Here is a 5916-nt window from a genome sequence, read left to right as displayed (position 1 = left end):
GCACGTACACATGCCACGTGGTAATCTCGGCCTACTAAATTTATTTTTACCGAGATTCCACCACAAAGCCAGTGATTGGATCAGTTTTATCACTTGGCAGAAATAAATCTGCGGATTGCAATGGCAAATCTAAAGTGACTTTTATCTGGTACTCTGTAAGCACTTTCTGAGTTTGCTGTGAGCTTCCCAAAAACAAACTATTTACAATTGGAACACCGTGATTATTTTATGTACAACAAGTGATGCTCTGTGTTTAGAAGTATCTCAGGCCTTACCTCTCCTTGTCCTGTAGCGTCTGTCGCTAAATCGAAGAACCTTTGTGAAGATGTAAAGTATTTTGTATAAGTAAAATAAAATGTCTGAATAGAATAGATTGTTCAATGTGCAATCAATCCTTAAAAAATATACATGTGTAGTTTTATCTGCTCTGTTGGGTTTACTGAAAATATGCCTAAAAGGAAAAATCCATGCACCATAACTACTACAGCATGTTGGTCATTCATAGAGCTAGCTTTATTGACTTAATGTGTCAGCTGATCACTTGCAGCCAGTGAGTTAAGTACCGAGCCCCCAGGCTCTGCTCAGATGGAGTGCTTCCTGCTACAAGCAGTGGAGACTGTAAGTGGCCCCTGGTGTACCGCAGATATTAACTAGTATTTATATAGCGCCTTTCTCTCACACGCTCTCTTGGCAGCTAAATAAATAGTAACCAATTGATGGTGCTCATTTTATCAAATATCATTTGAACAAGTGACCTTGTGTTTTTGAACAGGCTCTGTCGTCGGGGAATTTACTAACTGAGCTAACTCATTGGCATTTAGATAACAAGTCAAACCATTCTAAATTGGTTTAACTCATTACAATGAGGGGAGGGCACTCCTGGCACTCTGAAGTGGTTATGGTACTTCACTTCTATCACCTCTTGAAAAAAACATACTTAAAGAGCAACTGTGTTGATTACTATGCTGACTATTATTGCTAGACTGGGCAAAGTCCAAAGTCACCTGTAACATGACATGATTTATGCCAGGAGCCATGGATCCACGGACTCATGGATGGTGCGGTCACATTGCTGCACGTCATTGTTTGCCGTACAACCTCACTTCAAACAGAAGCCAACAAAACAAAATTAAATCTTATTTTTATGCCATGCAAAAAAAAGAGAATGATGAATTCTGTAAACATGTCTCTGCCACCGCGTAGTGTTTTATTAAGCTGCAGCTGAGGCCCTTTTTCAAGAAATTTTTTTAAAAACCACACACCCTTCCCTCAGGGTAATGGATCGCCAGCCGTAGGTTTAAACCCCTGATGTAATTGCTGGCAGACTGTTTGAAACACGGAAATGTGATGCCTGTTTTTATTGCAATAACTCAACAAGTTCGTAAATTCAATCCGTTTTTTTTTTATTATTTTTTTATTTAATTGTTAGGATTAGACACGAGGAACAGCCTGGTTTATTTCTCCTATAATTACTAGAAAAAGAATATATGTGAAGAACAAGTTGGCGACAGAGGCTCGTGGAGCTACTGATTCTGAGATTTTTAAGCTTTTTCATATAATCTGATAGTTGGAGAAATATCACTTATTTACTGCATTGTCTATACACGACTGCTGCAGGGCTGGACAAACTGATAAATTAATGTCCTTACTAAAAAAAAAAAAATAATATATAAAATATCTTTAGACATTTAAAAAAATTATGTATCAAATAAATATAAAAATGTTTTCGCCTAGAAATTATGAAACACTGTCCCTCCGACTTTGCTGAAAGACATGGCTGCATCAAGGGTATTGTAAAAGACGTTATCCATAATCCAGGCCGTGGTGCACCTCTTACCTCTTGCCAAGGTTGCCTTCCGTGATCCTTACAGGTTCAAGAAGAGGACTGAGCTGTTTGTTGCAGCAGTGGGTGGGTATCCATACTGGACAATGCGTAACTGTGGCAAGAAACACCAGCAATGTCCTACCAGTCGGCACCATCCCTGAAGGTACCTTTGCCTGTTGTGTGGAAGAAAAGCCAGGTGATTGTGGTAAGCTGGCCCGGACATCTGAGAACTATATGCCACGGTCATCTCCCACAATTCTGAAACCAAGAAAACCAGAGTGAAGCTACCTTCTGGATCTAAGAAGGTCATCTCACCTGCAAACAGAGCATTCGTTGAGGTTGTTGCTGGAGGTGGCCATATTGACAAACCCATCCTGAAGGCAGGTTGTGCCTACCATACATACAAGGCCAAGAGAAACTGCTGGCCACGTGTCTGTGGAGTGGCTATGAATCCTGTAGAAAGTCCCTTCATTGGAGGTAACCATCAACACATTGGTAAACCCTAAACCAATGCATTGACGCCACAGCTGGTCGTAAAGTCTGTCTTATTGCTGCTAGTCGTCTGCGTGGCACAAAGACTGTGCAGGGAAAGGAGAACTAAACTGTTTCACATTATAACAATAAATTGTAAAAATAAAATGCATCAAAAGTGGTCTGACCATATGGTATTCTGCATTTTATGTTTTACGTCTCGTATGTCTCCCAGTTTTAACAGGAATACCGTGCATTGTGCCTATTAAACAAGGAATAAAGAATTCAAGTTCGTACTTGTGGGATTCCTGGAAGTCAACCAGGGCTCCTGGAAAACTATTCCAGAAACCAGGTACAGTATCGTGAATGGAGGTGGGTCTTCAATAAAAAATACACTGACCCCCACCCATCTCAACAAAAAAGGGATCATTTGGTTTCTTTTCTATTTAGAAAAAGTAAAGCATAATATTTCATATATGACACAGACAGATGTAATTTACATACAGTTGATATATTCACACATTGTGCTATGTGATATATAATGGTGCCTTTTACGTTATTAATATTATTATTGCGAATGAGGAATTACATGTAATATAACCTTAGTTTTTTTATTTTGCAACAAATACATAAAAAGTTAATAACTCTTAGCGCATATCCTAGCCCACCCAAATGAGGGTGGCCATTGATTGCCCTCATTGGTCAGTTATCTGCTAAGACCATGCATAATTTGAAGGTTTAAAACCTCCCAGAGTGCATTTTTTAGATACTTGCACGTGATGTCAGAACTTGTGAATATACACTCATTTCAGATAGTTTTGGTTGGTAACCTGTGCTTCCAACAAACGAGTTAAAGATGGCCGCGCCATAGATCAAGGGCAAGCCAGGAAATGCACTGAGAAGAGGTATTTACAGAAATCAAAGCTTTATTGAGTAAAACATGCAGGTATAATTCAAGTCAAAATACATTGCAATATTGGGGGCGGAGCCAGCGCCCAAGCGAGCCAGACGTGTCTCAGAGCCGCTCCGCAAGCGGGCCTGAGAACGGAGGGATACTAGCCGACACTGCCCTTGGAACAGACCCATGTAAGCTGCTGCCTGATCCCCGGAGATATGGGGAAGAAAAAAAAAACTGCGACCGGATCCGGGCTCAGGTTCCCATGATATCGGCGCTTATATGCGCACAGCCACGGAGCCGGCATCCAAGATGGCACCTGCAGCAGCTTATACACCACTGTCCTCGGAGGAGGACAGCAGCTCAACCGACCTCTCCCCTCAGCCGAGGCGGCGATCAGGACCACCAACGAACACAGCACAAGGGGACTCGGCCCCAGCCACCAGGGCAGATATTAAAGCCCTAGTGACAGAGATTCAGGCCATGTTCACAGCAGACCTGACGCCAATTCGGGATGCAGTGTCCACCCTTACAAGACGCTTACACCAGGGCCGTCTTTAATAATGACTGGACCCTGGGCAAGCGTTTGCTTGGGCCCCCTCACTCCCTGGTATGCAATCACAGCATCCATCCCAATGCAGTGGCGGCACTAAAATAGAATGAATTTTATTGGGACACCCAATTGCAAGATTGGACTAAAGGTAGAACCCCATCTGTCGTGCAACTCCAACAATGCTTTGACAGCTGGGGCTCTACCAATTTCCCATGCTTGCAGGCTTGTATTTAGCACTGTTTTGTGTGTTTGAATGTAAGCATGTGTTTGTATGAATTATGTTTGTGTGAATGTGTTTGTATGTGGTACTGGAGTTTGAATGCAAGTGTGCATTTATGTGTAGTGTTTGTTTTTGAATGTAGGAGTGTGCTTGTATGTAGTGTTGAAGTTTGAATGGAGGGGTGTATTTGTATTTAAAGTTGCGGCTCAGATGCACAGGTACATACTCTGACACACAAGCAGATACACAGATACATACACTGACTACATACAGATAAGCAGGCACATACACTGACAGACATACTGACACACAGGTACATATAGTGACACACACAGACACATACACTGGTAGACGTACTGACAGACACACACAGGCTCATATACAGACATACTGACACACAGGCACATATACAGACATACTGACACACAGGCACATATACAGACATACTGACACACACACTGATCAACATACTGACACACATACACTGACAGAAATACTGACACCCACACACAGGCACATACACTGACCGAGATACTGACACACACACACACACACACACACTGACAGACACACTGACACCCACATACACTGAGAAATACTGACACACATACAGGCACATATACTGACACACACAGACTGATATACTCACAGACACACACAGAGACTGACACATGCATGCACATGCACTGACAGACATACTGACACACACACATAGCATACTGACACACGCACAGATATATTGACACACAGACAGACCTACTGACACACACAGATATATTGACACACAGACAAACAGACATACTGACACACAGACAAACAGACATACTGACACACAGACAAACAGACATATACAAACACACACACAGATATATTGACACACAGACATACTGACACACAGACAGATATATTGACACACAGACAAACATACATACTGACACACACACAGATATATTGACACACAGACAAACAGACATACTGACACACACACAGACATACTGACACACAGACATACTGACACACTTGTAAAATGTAAATTTTTAAACCCACCCTCCAGTTTCCTACCTTTTGCTGGAGGGTGGATTCCCTGGGGTCCAGTGTGGTGCCTGAGGATGATGGGAGTGATGGGAGTGAGGATCCCCCATCCTCACTGCAGCCTCGTCCTCTCTCCCTCGCGACTCCTCCTGCCACCTTCCATGCAGCTCCTCTCTTTATGGGAGGAAGTGACTTGCGGCTGTCACTTCCTCCCAGCCGGCTGCCGGAAAGCAAGGGGCCCGGTCGCGGTGTTAAAGGGAAACAGCGCCCGACCGGGCCCCTGCTGATACAAGCCCTCCGGGTGGCCCTAAGTGCATGGAAAAAGAAATTGATTAGGGCAGCGGGGCCCACAGGGTAGGTGCCTCGGGCCCCCCAAGAGAAACAGGGTAGCTGCCCCGAGCAGCTGCCCCGTTTGCCCCGCGTTAAAGACGGCCTTGGCTTACACACAGTTTAAGAAGGCATGGCAGGATGCAAACTTGCACAGTCGGCCACAGATGCAGCCTTGGGAGCGCTGCAGAAACAGAGTGCTGACCATCAGGCCCAGCTAGCCAACCTGGAGGATAAAGCCAGGGCACGCAACCTGAGGATAAGGGGAGTGCCGGAAACAGTCTCAGGAGCAGAACTCCCTCATTACTGTAGGAGGCTCCTTGCCACTCTCCTTGTGCCCAAACAGATCAAACAGCTGGTAGTGGATTCTTGCTTCAGACTCAAGATGACCAATGCAGCCCAAGATGTACCCAGGGATGTCCTACTAAAACTGGTGCGGGACTCTGACCGTGGTGTTATTATGGGGGCAGTCAGAGGCACTCCCACGGTGTCCTTTGAAGGCGCACAACTAGCATTTTTTCGGGACTTCTCCAGACATACCTTATCCTGGCGCCGATCTCTCAAGCCTATCTCCCAGCTTCTCCAAGAAAACT

At 44.3% G+C, this 5916-nt stretch overlaps 1 pseudogene; it reads left to right on the top strand.

Annotated features, from left to right (window-relative positions):
- Nucleotides 1-1739: 1739 nt before the first annotated feature.
- On the top strand, nucleotides 1740-2426 carry LOC134609492 (large ribosomal subunit protein uL2-like; annotated as a pseudogene).
- Nucleotides 2427-5916: the final 3490 nt, after the last annotated feature.

This window comes from Pelobates fuscus, chromosome 4 (assembly GCF_036172605.1).
Source record: "Pelobates fuscus isolate aPelFus1 chromosome 4, aPelFus1.pri, whole genome shotgun sequence".
Lineage (NCBI taxonomy): Eukaryota > Metazoa > Chordata > Amphibia > Anura > Pelobatidae > Pelobates > Pelobates fuscus.
Note: the sequence above shows the minus strand (reverse complement) of the source record. Positions and strands in the feature narration are given on the sequence as shown.